Raw genomic sequence first — 18,941 nt, 5'->3', positions numbered from 1 at the left:
GCAATGGATAATTATGACATAACGGAAGAGGAAGTGATGGCAAGGCAAGATGGAAGGAAGGACACAGAGTGAGTTATGGAACGTGTGGGGGCAAGTGAAGAGAGCAACCCAGTAAGAATTGGGCAGTGCAGGGCAGATATGGAAAAAGGGAGTCAGGAAAAGGTGAGCGAGGGAGATTCTCAAGAATCGGCAAGAGCAGAGTGCAGTGGACAAGTGAACAATAAAGGTGGTGATAGGCTTGACGAATAGAAAGGAAAAGGAGCTATGAGGAAAGGAAGAAGTATGAGTCTAAAAGACTTATGAGGTAAAAGGTATAAAAGTTTTGGAGGTAAAGAAGGAAGAGAGCGACAAAAAATGTTAAAGAAGGGAGAAATGGAGCCAGAAAGTGAAAAGGCTATAGTAACAAGAAGCCAGATTAGGGGAGGAAACCTGGACGGAAGGGAGGGTAAGTTATAACAAAATTGGAAAATAGGATTTGTGAATATTGAGGGGCTGTTAGGCAAATTAGGTAATAAAAAGGTTAAAGAAGTAGTGGAAAGTTACGATATTGTGGCATTCTTGGAGACATGGCTTGAAATAGGAAAAGAGATAACATGGGAAGGGCTTATGGATAAGTATAAATACAAATGAAAGGAGTGGAATAAGGGAAGAGCACCAGGAGGAATAGTGGCTCTAATAAAGGAAGAAATTAGTAGATTAGTAGAGGATATTGAGACAGAGATGCAAGAAGTGATCTGGATCAGATTTAATATGGGGAGGGAAGAAGGGAGAACTAAGAAGGTAAGTTTAGCATTTGTATATTGTCACCCTAGCAGTTTGTTATACACAAAAAAACACTTTTTTGAGGAGTTATTGCTGAATGATAAGAAGATGGTATGTTGTTATTTGGGGATTGGAATGCGAGAGGGGAGCAGAGCCTAGTATATAGTCAAGAAGTTGGAGGGGAAATGAGGGAAAATAGAAGAAGTGAAGATACAGTCATAAACAGTTATGGAGGTAAACTTTTAGAAATGTATGCAGCAGGAAATTTATATATTCTAAATGGTTGGAAAGAGGGCAACAAGAAGGGGAAGCTGACATATGTTACAGAACAGGGAGGAAGCATGATTGACATAGTAATAAGCTCAGAAGGTATATTAGAAGAAATCATAAGGATGGAGATAGGAAAGTGGGTAGAAGCACATCATTTTCCAGTGTGGGTGTTGATAAAAAGGAGGATAGGGAGGGACAAAAAGAGAGAGTTAAAGAAGAGGGATGAACTGGAGGGAGAGTATATTAAATGTAAATGGAAAGTAAAACAGGATTTGGATACAATAATAAAAGAGGAGTTACAATTAGTAAGGTATGAGTAGGAGGTTGCATTGAAGGAAAACAACATAGATAGAGCTTTGAAACTGATATTATACCCAGACAGAAGTATGGCGCAGAGAGACAGAGGCAGGAGGAGAAAGGGGGAAGCCTGGTACAGTAAGGAGTGTGAGGATTTGCAGAATAGGGTTATGGATGTGTTAAGAGAATATAGAAAAACAAAGATGGGAGTACAGAAAGAGAAGTTTTCTGTAATTTAAGGAAAGACTGCAAAAGAGAAATCAGTGAGAGAAAAAAGTTATGGGTGAAAGAACAAATGGAAGTGATAAAGAGTGAAGGATGAATAACATGAAAAAAATAGGAAAGAATAAACAGAATTAACAAGGGTGGAAGGAGATTTGGGAAACCAAGTACTGAGGATGAGCAATGGGTGAATTATTTTAGTGAACTACTTAGTGGAGGGGGAAAGGAATAGTATGGAGAGGAGGAAGAAGTTATTTGGAGAGATAGGGGAGTATTGATATATGAACTGGACAAATAAATTTCAAAAGAAGAAGTTATGGAAGTGATAGGTAAAATCAAGGGTAGGTCTGCAGGAGGATGAAATGGTATTAACAATAGGTTTTGGAAAGAATTAGGCAAAATTGGGCTGATGATAGAGGGTATTGTGAAGTTATTTAATAAGATATTTTAGGGGGGGCAAATATCTAAAAGAATGGCTAACAGGAACTGTATGTCTAATATACAAGGAAAAAGGTTAATAAAAACAACACAAACAATTATAGGGGTATAACGCTGTTAGATTCTCTAAGTAAAATTTATACAGGAGTTTTGGCAAACAGATTAAAAAACTGGGCTGAAGAGAATTCAGATTTGTCATAGTTCCAAGGGAGATTTAGAAGAGAAAAAAGAATGGTAAACAATTTAATGATAGTGAAGATGATTTCAGATAAATACATGAGTATCGGAAGAGGCAAAGTTTATGTGGTGGCAATTGATTTTGAAAAAGCATTTGATACGGTGAACAGAAGTGCGTTAGTGGAAAAATTGGGTAGGTTGGAGCTTTCTGGAAAGAGATATGTGCAGTGGAGGCAATATATAAGGAGATCAGGTGCTGCGTTAAGTTGGAGGAAAACAGGTTAAATAGGCCAATAGAGTGTAAGGTGGGTTTAAAACAAGGCTGTGAATGATCCCAGATATTATTTATATTCGTTCATGACATTTTGGATTGACAAGGTGGGAATAACTGGGCAGCACCGGTTCTTAAAAGGGATGGAGATACCAGGACTGATTTTTGCAGACGATGTGGTATTGATGACTTTAACTGCCGGCGGGATGCAGCAAAGTTTAAAGGCAGTTTCAGAATATGCAAAGGAATGGGACATGAAAATTAATGGGAATAAATCTAAAGTGTTAGTAATGCAGAAACATAAAGGGAGAAAAAAGAAATGACGTGGATGGTCCAGGGAGAGAGGGTAGAGCAAGTAAACAAGTTAGAATATTTAGGAGTGATTTTAAATAGAGGAGGGACATGGGAGGATCAAATTAAGAGAGCAAAAGGGAAGGGAAGTCAGCAGATATTGAAAGCAGTGCTCTGTTGAAATAAGTAAGAGTTAAGGTAGATGTATATGAGAAAGATGAATGGGTAGGGTTACTTCAATGAAAGGATAGACATGTTGTGCCTCACCAAGAGGGGACGGCACGAACGCCAGTAGTTTTAGGGGTTGCACCTGGTCTGGTCTTCGCTGGTGTGAGGTGTCACTAAATAAGCTAGGAGTTTAGAGTAAGTTAGTTATAAGGGTGGCGCTCACATGAGGCTTGGTTTTCCCACCATGTGAGTGACCACACAGTAGACTTGTGTGTATATATATTTCTTTTTATGTATTTCATTTTTTTATTGTTGTTTTGTAAGAAGGGGAGGGGGAGGGAACATCATAAGAGGGAGGGATAGGGCAGTTTTATCCCTAGTGTGGTTAGCAAATGTTAATAGATAGAGGTCGAGAAAGGAGAGAGAGGCAGGCTGCATGTGGAACTGGGCGTCAGCACTCGTGTGGCATGCCGCCAAACGGAATGGTGAGGATCTAACTTTATCAACTGTATAGAGGGCCGGACGTGTTGTTCCAGGGATGGTGGTTTCTATTTTCCTCACCAGGGTGGTACAGCACACCCAGTCAGTAGTTAAAGGTGTGGCATCTCACATGTGGATTGGTTACAGCCTGTGTGAGGGGTCACAAGATTAAGATATTTAGAGTTATAGGGGTGGCGCTTACATAAGGCTCGGTTTTCCGGCCGTGTGAGTGTACAAATAGTATATGTGGCTCGGTCTCCCGCCCATGTGAGTGCCCACGTAGTAGATTTAGATTTTTATTTTTATTTTATTTTATTTTATTATTGGTTTGTATGAGAACATGTATTTGGGCAGAAGCCTGTAATGTTCAGCAAAGAAATCATACATACATACATACATGCATGCATACATACATACAGAGGTGACAGAAAATTAAAAAGTGCATTTCCTTGTTTCTGTGGACACGCCGATTGAGAAATATCATTCTTTTTAAATTCTGAGCAATGTACAGACAAAACTCTTATTTTATTATATACGTATGCAAATAAGCCCATTAAGACTATGCAAAGTACTTAGAGGTGTGCATTTGTCTTCCTCTGTGCCCATATCTCTTTCATTCTTTTACAGTAGGCTTCCTCTTTGTCTTCAGACCAGGTCTTTCCTCTTGGTCAACTTGCCATTTTTGAATTTTGGATCTGAAGGATTACCTTGTTTTGGACATCTGCTGGTGTAATTCCTGACTGTTTCAAATTTCTTTTAATTTTGCCAATCCATTTCATTGCGTCTCTTTTAGCCTTACTCCTCTTATCATAGAATTTGACTATTTGTTTTGTAAGTCTGTCTGGATGCATTCTTTTAATATGACCATAGAATCTTAGCCTGCGTTTTCTAATATCACTGTGGATATTTGTGCATTGTTTGATTTCCTGTCTGCCTCTAAGTTGGTATTGTCTGTTGGTGAGTTTCTGGCCTAGAATTTTCCTTATGATTTTGCGTTCCTTTTTCTCAATATTTTCAATGTCTGCTTTCCTGTTCAAAATTAGCGTCTCTGATCCATAAAGACATTCTGGTTTAATAACTGTATTGTAGTGTCTCAGTTTTGTATGCTACGAGATACATTTCTTGTTAAAGATATTTTGGATTAGTTGATATGCAGTTTCCATCATTTGGCATCTAATTTCATTGGCTTTTGTTTCGAGTCCATTTCCCTGAATTGTTTCACCGAGGTACTTAAACTGTGATGCTCATTTAATTTTGCCATATTTTGTTTCCATGAATTTTGGTGCATGTTTGTTGCAGGTCATGTATTCTGTCTTTTCTAAAGATATCTGAGGGCCGACTTTTTCCGCAATTTCTTTCAGGAGTTCAATCTGATTTTTTTTGGTTGTTGAAATGTCTCGGGTTAGTATCGCTAGGTCATGCTAAGCAATCTATCGCTAGTTTTCCTCTGTCTAAAATGATTGGTTGTTGAATTTTGAGAACCAGTTTCTGTTTGTGCCCTTCTTGTATCACTTTTTCCAGGACGCAGTTGAAAAATAAGGGCGAGAGCCCATCTCCTTGTCTCACTCCCATTTTGATTTCAAAGGGATCTGAGGTTTCTTCCATGAATTTAACCTTGGACTTCGTGCCTGTCAGTGTCTGTTTTATGATTGAAAGTGTTTTCATGTCTAAACGTTGTTCTTTCAATATTTGAAAGAGTGATTTGCGATCCACTGAATCATAGACTTTTTTTAAATCAACAAATGTGTAGACTAAATTTTTGCTACAAATTCTCTGATGTCTTAGAATTAGCTTTAGGTTCAAGATTTGCTCTGAACACAATCGGCCTGGTCTGAATCCTGCCTGATACACTCCGATATGTGGTTCTAGCTGTTGTTGTACTCTATCAAGAAGACATTGGGATAGAATTTTGTATACAACCAATACTAGCAAGATTCCTCTGTAGTTGTTTACATCTGTTGTCTCCCTTCTTGTGTAGCAGGTGAATTAATGCATTTTTCCAGTCTTCTGGGATTTGTTCTGTTTTCCAAATGTCTTGCATGTGATTCTTTTATGGTGTTTTTGGCCTGCTGATTTGAGTACTTCTGCTATGATTCCATCCTCACCCAATGCTTTGTTGTTATTAAGTCTTTTGACCTGTCTTGTGATTTCTTCTTCATCTGGTGGCAATGAATTTGGATTAGTATTTTCAGGTTCTTGTGGAGGAAATCTTTGTGTTGGTTCAGGACAGTTCAGTAATTCTTTAAAGTATCTGGTGAGTTCCTCACAGTTTTCATGCCAACTGTCCACTTTCTTTCTTGAAGCAGAGACTTTGTTGTTGATATCCTGCAAGCTTAGTTTTGAAGTTCTTGTAGAAATTTCATATGTTGTTTATCTCCAAGTCTTTCTTGATTTCAAGTAGTTGATCCTTTTCAAATTTCCTTTTGGTCTGTCTGATCACTTGAGCTGTCTCTTTCCTCACTGCCAGGAATGTTTTATAGTTATTCTCTGTCTTTTTGCTGTTCCAGTTGTTGTATGCCGTCTGCCGAGATTTGATTGATTGTTCACACTCCTCATTCCACCAAGAAGAATTAGTGTTTGTGCTGTTGTAATCAGTTTGCTTTTGCCAATTTTTTGACTCATCATCATCATCATCATCATCATCACTGTCCCATTCCAGTCGCCCGGGTGTGGTTAACTAGCCTCCTCCACCCCTTTCTGTCCTTCCATTTTTCCTGCTCCATTACTTACGCCACATCCAAACCAGTTTCTCTAATGTCCTTCCAAATCTGATCCATCCACCTTCTTCTCAGTCTTCCAACTGGTCTCTTTCCCGTAACTTCTCTTTCCAATTCCCTTCTTGCTACCTGTTCCTTTCCCATTCTTTTTACTGTCCAAACCATCTCAGTCTTGCTATCTGTATGTTCTGTACTAATGGTTCTATATTAAGCTCTTCTCTGAATTTAGAATTTTGAATTTTATCTCTTCTTGTCTTTTTAACTGATGTTCTTAAAAATTTCATTTCTACTGCTTGGATCTTGCTACCTTGTCTCATACAACGTGCGTTCCATAAGTAATGCGACCTACTGTTTTCTGACGCAACTGTACACCGCAGCGTGTTCTAACCTGCTGGGCTAGGTGGAGGGGGGTGTTAGCTTCAAACGCTCTTTGTCTCATTTGGCAGCGAGCTGCTGGAGAATCAGGACGTGCGTTTCCGTCAAGCCCGCTTTGAGTTCATGTAACACGGCACAATGTATCATTCTGTAGAGCAACAGTATGCTATCAAATTTTGCGTAAAACTTGGGAAGTCCACCACCGAAACGTTTCCATTACTTCAGCAGGCCTTTGGGACTGATTGCTTGTCCAAATCACAAGTTTTCCAATGGCACAAGTCGTTCATGGAGGGCCGAGAGGAGATCACCGACGAACCTCGCAGTGGACGGCCATCAACCTCACGAGTCGACGAAAATGTGACGCGTATGCACGATTGTTTGAACTCTGACAGACGGCTGATCCTTCAATTGATAGCACAAACTCTAAACATGGCAAAAACAACCGTTTTCCGCATTGTGACCAAAGATTTGAACATGAGAAATGTGTGTGCCAAACTGGTCCCAAAAGTGTTGACCGACGAACAAAAGGACATGCGAGTGCTTCAGTGCCGAGAAATGTTGGAAATGTGTGAAAATGATCCTAATTTTTTAAACTCAGTTATCACTGGTGATGAGTCATGGATTTTTGAGTATGACCCTGAGACAAAAAGGCAGAGTTCAGAGTGGCACACCCCATCGTCGCCCCGTCCCACGAAGGCATGCATGAGCAAGTCCAGGATCAAAACCATGCTCACTGTCTTCTTTGACGTCAGAGGCATTGTGCAGCATGAATTCGTACCTACCGGGACTACAGTGAACTCAGCTTTCTACTTGGAAGTGCTCAAAAGACTGAAAAGGAGGGTCTCGCGCTGCCAAGCGACATCAAGGACATGTGGAAAGTTCATCACGACAACGTGCCGAGTCACAGCGCCTTCGATGTCAACGACTTCCTGGCCAGAACCAACACCCTATTGGTTCCCCAGCCTCCCTACAGTCTTGACCTGGCTCCTGCTGACTTTTTTTTGTTTCCTTGGTTAAAAGGAGTCATGAAAGGAAAACATTGGGACACGATTGAAAGAATCCTTGAACATTCATAATTTTTCTGTGGTTTGGATAAGAGATTGTTACATGGTCAATTCAGAATTCACTGATGAGTGTATTCAGTGATCTCCATGTCATTTGTTTTGATGACTTCTTTTTAAAGTGCGTTGACATGATTTTAGGTTGAATATCCCGCAGAGTTCAACTAATCTTTGTCCATTTTGGTTGGTCCACGTATGTGCTGGGAATTTTCCTATTGTTTTTCTGTTTTTTCTTTCTTTGCCTAATTGTGCATTGAAGTCACCTAGTAAGATTTTGACATGGTTTGGAGGAATTTTGGATATTATTTCTTCTAGAGTTTCCCACGATTTGTCTACCTTTCTGCGGTCTGTTTTATTGTCCTCATTGGTTGACAGGTGTGCATTAATTAGTATGTATGTTTTATCTGCACACTTCACAGTTTGTCATTAGTCTATCGTTTACAGGCTTCACAATTGTTACGAGTTGAGTATGTTCTTCTTGATTGCAAACGTGACTCCTGAATGCAGCATGTTTTTGAGAATTCACTTGTCTGTTTCTTTTGAAGAGTCTGTAGTTCCTGAAATCCATTGTGTTTTCGTCAGTCTGTCTTGTTTCTTGTACTGCCAGTATCTGTATTTCTCGTTCATTTAAGGTTTGCTCTAGTTGATACATTTTTTTTTTTTTTTCTCTCATCCTTGAATGCTGTTCCTCCTGTTCATTAAAGGCAAGACTCTACTTACTGCTTGTTAAGTTATGTTCATATGCTGTTGTTGTTGAAGTGTTCGATGTTTGTTGATTGTTTATCCTGTTCATGTGCTTCCACCCTTTCTTGTTAGCATGTTCTGTTCTCTGGTTATTCATTTTCTACTTATTTCTGTGCTGCATTACCTACTGTTATTTTCAATAGATAATGTTAGGACATTCTGTATTGTGCCAAATAGCTGTACCCTTCACAGTGTGGTTGCCATTGATGACCGCTGTGTGGACAGTGATGGTGCACTTTTGTGTATACAAATGCCATGTGCTAATTAAATGTTTAATAATATTCATTTTGTTAGGTTATGCACAGAAAACAGAATGAATTATTTTGACTTGTGATAACAAAATACTTCTCTGACTACAGCCTGTAGTCATGGAAATAATGGGCAAATGGGTCGTGCAGTTAGGGGCGCGCAGCTGTGAGGTTGCATCCGGGAGATAGTGGGTTCGAATCTCACTGTCGGCAGCCCTGAAGATGGTTTTCCGTGGTTTCCCATTTTCACACCAGGCAAATGCTGGGGCTGTACCTTAATTAAGGCCACAGCTGCTTCCTTCCCATTCCTAGACCTTTCCTATTCCATCATCGCCATAAGACCTATCTGTGTTGGCATGATATAAAGCAAATAGCAACGTACAAGCTCGTTTAGGAATACAGCATTTAAAAAAAATTATTACAAATTCTTCCTCCACCTAGCTGCTCGAAAATGAAGAATGGACAATACAGTCAATATTGAAAAGAAATAGTTTGTAAAGAACTCAAAAAATTAAAAATGATTATGAAATTGAATCTAAAATTTTAAGCAGTTCTCAGAAATAGCTAGTGATGTTAAAGGCTGCAAAAACATTTTCAAAAGCTACAAAACAACTTGAAAAATAATTCCAACAGAACGTAAAATATAAATATGATTCGGACATGAGGCTAGTTGATCTTATTTCTTTGAGATGTCTCAAAATGAGGATAGAACCCCTGAGAGATTTTAGCCCCCAGTCCACAAGTTCATCAGTGCTTATCCCAAAGACTCTCGCAATGAACGATGAAAGAACTGTACAATTGTATTACGTAAAAATAATACACTCAGCCAGGTACAATGCTGTGGCTATGCTTGCACCTTGACTCCGCATGTCACCATCTAGTCTTTACAGCACAAACTATTAGAAGTCAGCTGCTCTTGGCTCATACAGCACTCATGCCCTTAGCTCAAGGAGCAGGGCTCTCTCATTGTCCACCTATGATCTCAAAAGTCATAGATAGGTCAGTCACAATACAGTGTACTATTGACCTCCTGAATTTAAAATATCTCCTATACCTTGCTGGAATCCTACAAGTTCTTCAGTGGAATAACTTTTCCTAAACCTTTACTGCCTTCTATTAAACCATTTAGTAATTTTGCAAAATAGGTGTAATATAATCAGAAAGAATGCTTTCCAAAAGCTTACTGGCAACACATGTCAAGCTGACTGGCCTTTAATTATCAGCTTTATGTTTATCACCTTTTCTTTATACACAGGTGCTACTATAGAACTATCTACTGATTTGGTATAGCTCCTTCATGCAAACAGTAATAAAATATTTTAGATGTGGTACTATATCTAGCCCTTTGCCTTTAGTATCTCTGCAGAAATTTTATTTCCAGGTGCTTTCCTAGTTTTCAAATTTTGTATTTTATTATAAAAATATCTTTATCATCTTTACCCAAATGCCTAATAATAGAGTCCCCCAAGCCCACAGTCTCAACCCCACCCATCTTATTTGATCCCTTGCCCTCCTGGTCTCCCGTATCTTTCCTGATGGTTGCATAACCTACTTCCTCATCCATTTTCTCCCTTCCATGATCCTGTTCCACCTCCTTGTTTCTATCCTCCACTCCACATTTCTCTTTCTTACCTTTTACTTTCCTGCTACTTTTTCCCTCTGCAACAGTTCTCTGTCCCTCATCCTCCCTCTTCTGTTCTATGTGCAGTGACTCATACTGATTTCTCACCGATACCTGTCATTAATTCTTCCCCTGAATAGAGTCCTTTGCCTTCAATTTCCTTCCTCTTAAAACATTAGTCCACTTATCTCCTACAACGTTGCCCTTGCCTTCTTGTATCTCTCGTGCACCTACCGCATCCTCTACATTGTTTGAGGGGGATCTACCTCCATTCTTGTCCTCCGTGAGAATCCTAATTATCTCCCTCAATCTCCTTAATGCCCATTCACATCCACAGTCCCTACACCTGCTTTCCTTAGACATTCTTTCCTCTTCTTTATGGAAAAATGGAAAATCAACAAATTAAAATAATGTATTCTGTGAATAAAATAATCAAAAGAAAAAAAATACTGTCTAGGCTACTACACAAGGATCACATGAGAATAAAGTAAGCAGTATACTGAGTAATTAAATGACTACACTACAATACTAATTAAGTGCATTCTTCTTCTTTTTTCTCTGTCTTATCCCACTCATGTGGGATTGACGTTTTTGGCAAGTCTTTTCCATTTTCTTCTGTCCCAAGTGTCTTTGTCTGTTAAGTTCTTTTCTCTCAGATTCTCACTCATCTCCATCTTCTTCTTTGTCTCTCTCTCCCTGTTACCATCCATCTCCAGGGCAAGTACCATACTCTCTTACCCACATAGTCCTCATTTCTGCGCATGATTTGACCATACCAAAGCAGGCACCTTTCTTGGGCTTTGGTTATGTCTCCACTCCATACATTATTGCAGGTCTCACTGCGCATGTATAGGATTTCCCTTTCATTTTCACATTTATTTTTCTGACACAGAGGACTCTAGACAACTTTGTGTAGTTGGCCCAGCTAGCCTGTATTTTATGAAAGGTATTACTTAGGAATGTTATAATCATTATTTCATCCTACGGCATGCTAACAGAAAGGAAAACTGAGGATGTCTAAAATTATGTCTTAACAGCTTCTCTAAAAACTATGCCAGGGACTTGAAATACAAACATCAGGATATTCTAACAGTGGTATATTTGAATATGAAATGCAGCAATAATCACCATTAATTATCTTGTTGGTGAAATACCAATTATATTTTCTTCAATTCTTTCTTTTAAGACAAAATTTACAAGGCTGTTATATTATTTATACAGTGCAACTTGGATAATTCACACTTCAAGGGACCATTAAAAATTTTGAATTATCCACAAATTCAAATTAAACAAAAAGGTTACAAAAATAACTCCAACATTAGATTTTACAAAATAAACTTTTTCTTAGACATTATTGGCATATACATACATATTTCACAATGTCCAACTCCCTGGCTGAATGGTCAGCGTTGAAGTCTTTGGTTCAGAGGGTCCCGGGTTCGATTCCCGGCCGGATCGAGGATTTTAATCACATCTGATTTACTCTTCTGGCTCGGAGATTGGGTTTTTGTGTTTGTCCCAACACTTTCCTTTTCATATTCAGACAACATAGTGCACTACCAACCACCATAAAAACACACAATAGTGGTTACATCCCTCCATATAGGGTTGGCAACAGAAAGGGCATCCAGCCGTAAAACATGGCCAAATCTACATGTGCGACACAGTTTGCACCTGCGACCCCACAAGAGTGGGGAAAGCTAGTTGCTTGACGTCGCACCGACACAGATAGGTCTTATGGCGACAATGGGACAGGAAAGGGCTAGGAGTGGGAAGGAAGCGGCCGTGGCCTTAATGAGTGGGAAAAGGGGTAGAAGAAGTAGAAGATACATATTTTACAATCTACTTTATCTGTTTATAGATACAGTACAGTCTTTAGACATTAGGTAGATATTGAAAATACTGTATGTGTTAGTCTTAATGCCATTAGAAATTATATTTGTTCTTTATTAAAAAGGTCACAGATCATAGCTTGCTTTCTTGATTTAATTCTCTCAGCCATGATGTATGAATCTATATGATTTAGTGACTGAAAAATAGAATCACTTACTTTGATCTGATTTCCAAAAAATAAACTGAGTTGGTGGATGTATTTGGATGTCTCAGCCGCACTCGGGATCAGTCATTCCTGGTCCTCTAAAAGAATCTACGTCATCATCTCCAAAGTTGCTGATTTCCTTGGTTATTATGTCCGCATCGATGAGCTCGCCATACACAGGGATATCTTAATCAACCTTGACAAATTCTTCATAGGAGATAAGAACAGATATGATTTCCTTCCAACCATCAACCAAAGACATGGCTTCCTCCACAGTCTTGACAGCACAGTCATTACAAGATATTTCAAAATTCAGCAATTTAAGTATAGGCGAAATAGATGAATTTATTCGGATTCTGGAGTTTACTTTGAACAACAATTTCTTCACTTTCAGTAATGTCATTTACCAACAGATAGGTCTTCCCGTGGGGTTACCAGCTTCAGGAATCCTTGAGGATATCCACATCAATCATTTAGAGCAATCTCACATCATTGGCAAGGTTAACAGCATTCAACACTGGACACGCTTTGTAGATGACACGTTTGTTATTTTAGACTCCCACATTATTAACAGCAACACAGTACTTGAATTTCTCAACTCCACTGACTGACATATAAAATTCAGCATAGAGTCAGAAAACAATAATGCCCTTAATTACCTGGACTTAACCATTATGCGCAACAGCAACAACACTTTATCCTTCAATATATACAGGAAACCCACCCACACCATCAATACCAACCATCAAACCTCTGTGCACCCAGGCATACATAAAAAAGCAGCTTACAATAGCGTGGTCCTCAGAGCATTAACAGTTCCTTTGTCTTGCAAGAATTACAAAAAAAAAAAAAAAAATACATTTACAATATTGCAGAACACAATGGTTTCAGTAGACCCTTCATCAACAGAATCATCAATAGATATAAGAGCAGGCCCAAGACTACCCTAGAAAAAGATTCCGCTCCTAAAGAAAAGTTTTCCACGTTCATTTTCAACAATAGTAGCATTTACCAAATTTCTAATATTTTTAATAAACACAACATCAAAATAGCATGTAGAACCTCCCACACTAAATCCAAACTCATTTTCAATCCACACACTGTCAACAATAACAATAACAACATTAAAAACATATATTTCAACTCCAGAATTTACAAATTAGAATGCCAATCCTGTATTTCCAGCTATATTAGTCAAACAGGCTGCAATTTTGTCATAAGATACGCCAAATATCGCAACGCTCCCAAATATAATTGTTTTTCAGCTATGAGTGAACATCATAAAGCATCCAGCCACGAATACACTTCAATAGATAAAGTTCTTAAGATCTTGCATTATGAGCAAAAAGGCACCTTGCTCAACATTCTCAAGAGTATCCACATTGATTCAGATCAGTTTATGAACCCCTCTCACAATTTAAATGAAGTCAACGAGGAAAAGAACATTCTACTTGAAACATTCATTCCATATATTTGTCAGAACTTCCATAATACAAACAAAACCTACCTCCATCTCTCCAACTCACCACCACTTTTCCCTCCCCACACCAGCCCTGCACCCCCTTTCCCCCTCCGCTCCTTCCATCCTCACAAACACAGCTAAACCAACAATAGACTCGATCGCACAAACGAGACCGTTACTCTGAGAAGGCCAGGCCATTCAGGAGGACAACCACCTGCTAAACACCATAAGTTTAAGCTTTCTACATGCCCATTCCACACATTTTACTATCAGCCCATGTTTCTCACACAACCTCATTTTTTTTTTCCATTACAGATTGGATTTTCGTTGATGATTTCCACTAGGTCACTTACAGTTTACCATGCATTTCTCATCTCCCTAACACAGCTTCTCAATTTTATGTCGCAGCCCTTCCGACCCTTTATAATAAGGCAAACCAACCAGCCAACATTATGAAACGATAATCAAGAAAGGGACCACTAGATTGAAAAGATATTGAGAATGCTGCTGTTCTAAAGTTTTAAATTTCATCGGTGTTTTTTTCTTGTCACAGGCTTTTCACTTGCACGTTATATCAGGCTTGGTTTCTCAATCATTTTTTGCCCCCACTCCCTTCCTGACCAATTTGATGTGATGGGTTTCTACAAGGATAGATTTTCTGCCTGAATTTTCGACAGTGATTTCAACCTGTTTTGTTATTGTTACTAAACCAATATTTTGTAAACTATGAGGTCCGCAACCTCACCATGTGCACCTATTGTTCATTTCCATCTGTATCATTTGTTTTCATTTCTTTTCTTAGGTTAACACAGTTTTTAGTTTCAATTATTAATTTTGTATTAACACCTGTTTCACTGAATTTTGTTGCAGTGAGTTGTTTTTTGCTCCACATAATGATGTAAATATTTTATATTTGTGCTAATTTTGTTTCCGTCTAGGCTCTCTTTTGTTTGGTTTTTCATTTGTTCTCTCATTATGTTTTTTGGCATTTTTTAACTTGTATTATGTAAATTATTTCAACCACCCTCATTTTTCACTGAACATGGATCAAACGAGCCAAAACATGTTTGAATTTGTTTACTCCATCTAATGATGGAATATATGATGTACTGAATTAGGAGGATACTCTCATTTTTTTCACCTTTGTAAAGGCCCTGTTATTGTCTTTTATCAAGAAACCAGCTTTCTCGAAACAGTTCATGATTGTTTTGGCTGCCACCTGATCCCATGCTTGCTTACACATTCTTGATGTTTGGAGAATATCAAGTTTAATTTTAAGAGCGTTACAGTCCTCTGTGAGAATATTCTCGACCAACAATTGCCTGTAGAAGTGTTTCAGATTTTTTTCATACCCTGATCCATGGGCTGAACAACAGATGTCATATTAGGAGGGAAATAAATCACCTTCACATTTTCCAAAGGTGGAACGCTGTTGTGAGCAGTGCAGTTGTCAATAAAGAGAGTAATCTTCCGTTTTTCTTGGTGACACTTTTCATCTAATTTTAACATCCACTTCTCGAAAATGTTGCTTGTCATCTAAGCTCTTCTGCTGGATGAATATTCAACTGGTTTTGTTTTTACATTTTTGAAACATTGAGGAATAGCGGATTTCCCAATCATCAATAAAGGCAGTTTTTCTGACCCATCCATGTTTGCTCCAAACCAGGAGTGTAACTCTTTCTTTATCAAGCTTTCCTCCATGGCATTTTTCATCCTCAAATGCTAGGGTTTTGTCTGGCATGCACTTAAAGAAAAGACCTGTCTCATCAACATTGAAAATGTTTTTAGGCTCTATGTCCTCAAACATCTCTTGCAGGTTTTTTCATTTCTTCAGCCTCACACTGATCAACACCATAAACAGATTTAAAAGAAATATTGTTCCATTGCTTAAAACCATCCAGCCACCCTGTGCTGGTTTTGAAATCATGTTTCCCTAAGTCAAAGGAAAAACTGTTCAGCCTTTCCTCATAAAATAGTGCCACTGATCAGAATTTTCTTATCTCACACCTGCTTGAACCATTTCAAAACACAGTTGTCTATATCTGGGTTGTCCGATTCTCTTGTCCTTTTCTGCTTTTCCCATTGACAGTTCCAGTGGTCAAAATTTTGTCTTTATTTTTCAAATAAGTTGATAGTGTGTTACGTGGGATTCTGAACTTCTTAGTAATTACAGATTTCTTCTTTAGACCCTTTTCCACCTCCCTAAACACTGCTACCTTTTTGGCTAAAGTTAATGATTTATGCATCTTATTCAAGGACATTATGACACGATTCACATTCAACAAAAAAATCAAGCAGAAATGCTCGAACAATGTGGTCCCTTGTAACGGCATCGTAATAACTATGCATACTGGACTGTTTGACTTTGTGACGCAACAGTCACTTCAAAACAAGGGTGAAGGAGTGTTCAGGAGGGGTGAGATGGGTATGAGAAGAGGACACTGACCTCACAGGCACCGAGAGGGGTAAGGAGACGGAACTTTCCCGCCTTCAGCCCATTCAAACACAGTCTAGCCTATGGTTGAGAAAACATGAATTGTGAAATACAATACTATGCTGTATCCTTGAGGTAAAATATTTGAATTAACCAAACGATAAAATTTGAATTACCCATGATTTTTTAACATTAACCAAGCAAAATATTAAAATTAAAGATGATTTTGAATTATAGAAGTTTAATTATCCAAATTCCATTGTATCAAGAAATGATCTCCTTCATTACAGGTGCTATAGATCCCAAAGTGCTAGGTACTGTTTACAAAATCCTGTGTCTATTATCTAGTCACATTGGTATCGATCCAACTTCCACTCCACCATAGAATGAATCATCTTTCCTAAGATGCCTGAAAAATACCTGACCTGGTATGCTGATTAAAAAGAAATAACTCAATAGTTTGTAGCAATCCTTCCTATTCCCTTATTTGTAAATCTGTGCAATAATGTTAAGCAATAAAAAGTAAATAAAAGAATTAATAATAAGATAACAAATTATTTCAAATTTGGTGGCATGATCACCAAAATAGTTGATATACTAACCGTGTAGCTGGCGATGAGGTTGCGCATGGCTTCATACCTCAGTTCTGCATTGTGCATCTCTTCTGTTACCACATCACTCTCGAAACTCAAGGCTTTAAGTTGAGCCTCGTAGTTGCCCACACTGGCTCGTAGCTCACTCAGTTTGCTTAGCTGTTGAGCTAAGCTCTTCTTATGATTATTCAGCTGTAGAGCACACTGCCCTGTCATCTTCTTAAGCTCCAGTAGGTGATAATTCTTCTGCTCAATGCGTTCAAGAAACTCCTTGTTCTCAATCTTCAACTGTAACACACATAAGAACAAAATATTAGGAACTATATTATTGTAGGGTTTACTCACAATCACATCAAATGATAGTGTAGGTTTATTTTACTGAGAACATGTTCACCCATCATATAAAAGTAACTTATTTGATCAGAATACAGTGGATAACTTTAAAAAGACCAAAACCCCACGGCACTTAACACCCTTGAAAGGGCCTTAGCCTGCCCAGCGACCGCTGCTCAGCCTGAAGGCCTGCAGATAACGAGGGGTTATGTAATCAGCATGACGTATCCTCTCGGCCATTATTCTGGGCCTGCCATCTCACCATCAGATAGCTCCTTAATTCTAATCACGTAGGTTGAGTGGACCTTGAACCAGCCCTCAAGTCAAGAGAAAAATTCCTGACCTGGCCGGGAATTGAACCCGGGGCTTCCAGGTGAAAGGCAGGCATGCTACCGCTTGTAAGGCAGACCCTCTGACAAGGATGGACGGCATCTGCTGTTTATAGGGAACTGTGTTACTGTGGAGAAGGATAATTTGTGTGTGGTGTATGCGCTGAAGGGATGTTGGGAATAGCATAAGCATCCAGTCCCTGAGCCATGGGAAATAACCATTTATGATTGAAATCCTCAATATGCCCAGGAATCAAACCCAGGGCTCTCTGAAGTGAAGACAACTGCGCTGACCATTCAGTCAAGAAGTCAGATTATCATCAGATAGCTCCCTAATTATTGTTCTCACATAAGCTGAGCAGATCTTGAACCAGCCATCAGATCTGGGTAAAAATCCCTGATCTGGTCAGGAATCAAACCTGGAGCCTCCAGTAAAGGAGCAGGCTAGCTACCCATAGATCGCAAGGCTGACATAAAAGTTCAAGAGTTTAGGCAAATGAAGGGGCAGGACAATACCAACTCTTTAACCAGGAAGATATCAGTAAGCATAATAAGCATACTTCATAGTGATCGTAATAACTTACCTGTAACACCCGTTCTGAAACCTCTAACTCAACAGGTGGTAACACTACTTTTTAAATGGACATGCTGCTGCTATGTACCTGTCATTGATGGATTAGCTTTTGTAATTGCAGCAGTAATATCATCTAGTAGAGGTGAGTAACATTAACAATAATCTCTCAATGAATTCCCTATCGTACTTCATCCCCTTAATATTGCTATGCCACTTTATACTGTGTATATCCTAGTACCCACAATGGCTAGGCTTTCATCTTCATCCCTCTTTTATGATTCCCCTTTCCCTCATTTATCATGAGAATGTTCCTTGATGCTTTCTTCTCATTTCAGTCATTATCTTCCTGAACAATATGGTAATATCACTTGGTCTTGCAGCTTATATAAACAAAATCACAGCAAGAAACATCATCAACAGTTAATGTATTACTATAAAGACTTAGCAAAATTTCCACATCACTGATGCTCATTCAGTCAGTCACTACTGATCTGCATTTAGGGCAGTCACCCAGGTGGCAGATTCCCTATCTGTTGTTTTCCTAGCCTTTTCTTAAATGATTGCAAAGAAATTGGAAATTTATTGAACATCTCCCTTGGTAAGTTATTCCAATCCCTAACTCCCCTTCCTATAAACGAATATTTTCCCCAATTTGTCCTCTTGAATTCCAACTTTATCTTCATATTATGATCTTTCCTACTTTTAAAGACACCACCCAAACTTATTCGTCTACTGATGTCCTCCCACGCCATCTCTCCACTGACAGCTCGGAACATACCACTTAGTCGAGCAGATTGTCTCCTTTCTCCCAAGTCTTCCCAGCCCAAACTTTGCAACATTTTTGTAACGCTACTCTTTTGTCGGAAATCGCCCAGAACAAATCGAGCTGCTTTTCTTTGGATTTTTTCCAGTTCCTGAATCAAGTAATCATGGTGAGGGTCCCATACACTGGAACCATACTCTAGTTGGGGTCTCACCAGAGACAAATATGCTCTCTCCTTTACATCCTTACTACAACCCCTAAATACTCTCGTAA

This window comes from Anabrus simplex, chromosome 5, assembly GCF_040414725.1.
Source record: "Anabrus simplex isolate iqAnaSimp1 chromosome 5, ASM4041472v1, whole genome shotgun sequence".
Classification (NCBI taxonomy): Eukaryota; Metazoa; Arthropoda; class Insecta; order Orthoptera; family Tettigoniidae; genus Anabrus; species Anabrus simplex.
This window is presented reverse-complemented; position numbering follows the sequence as displayed.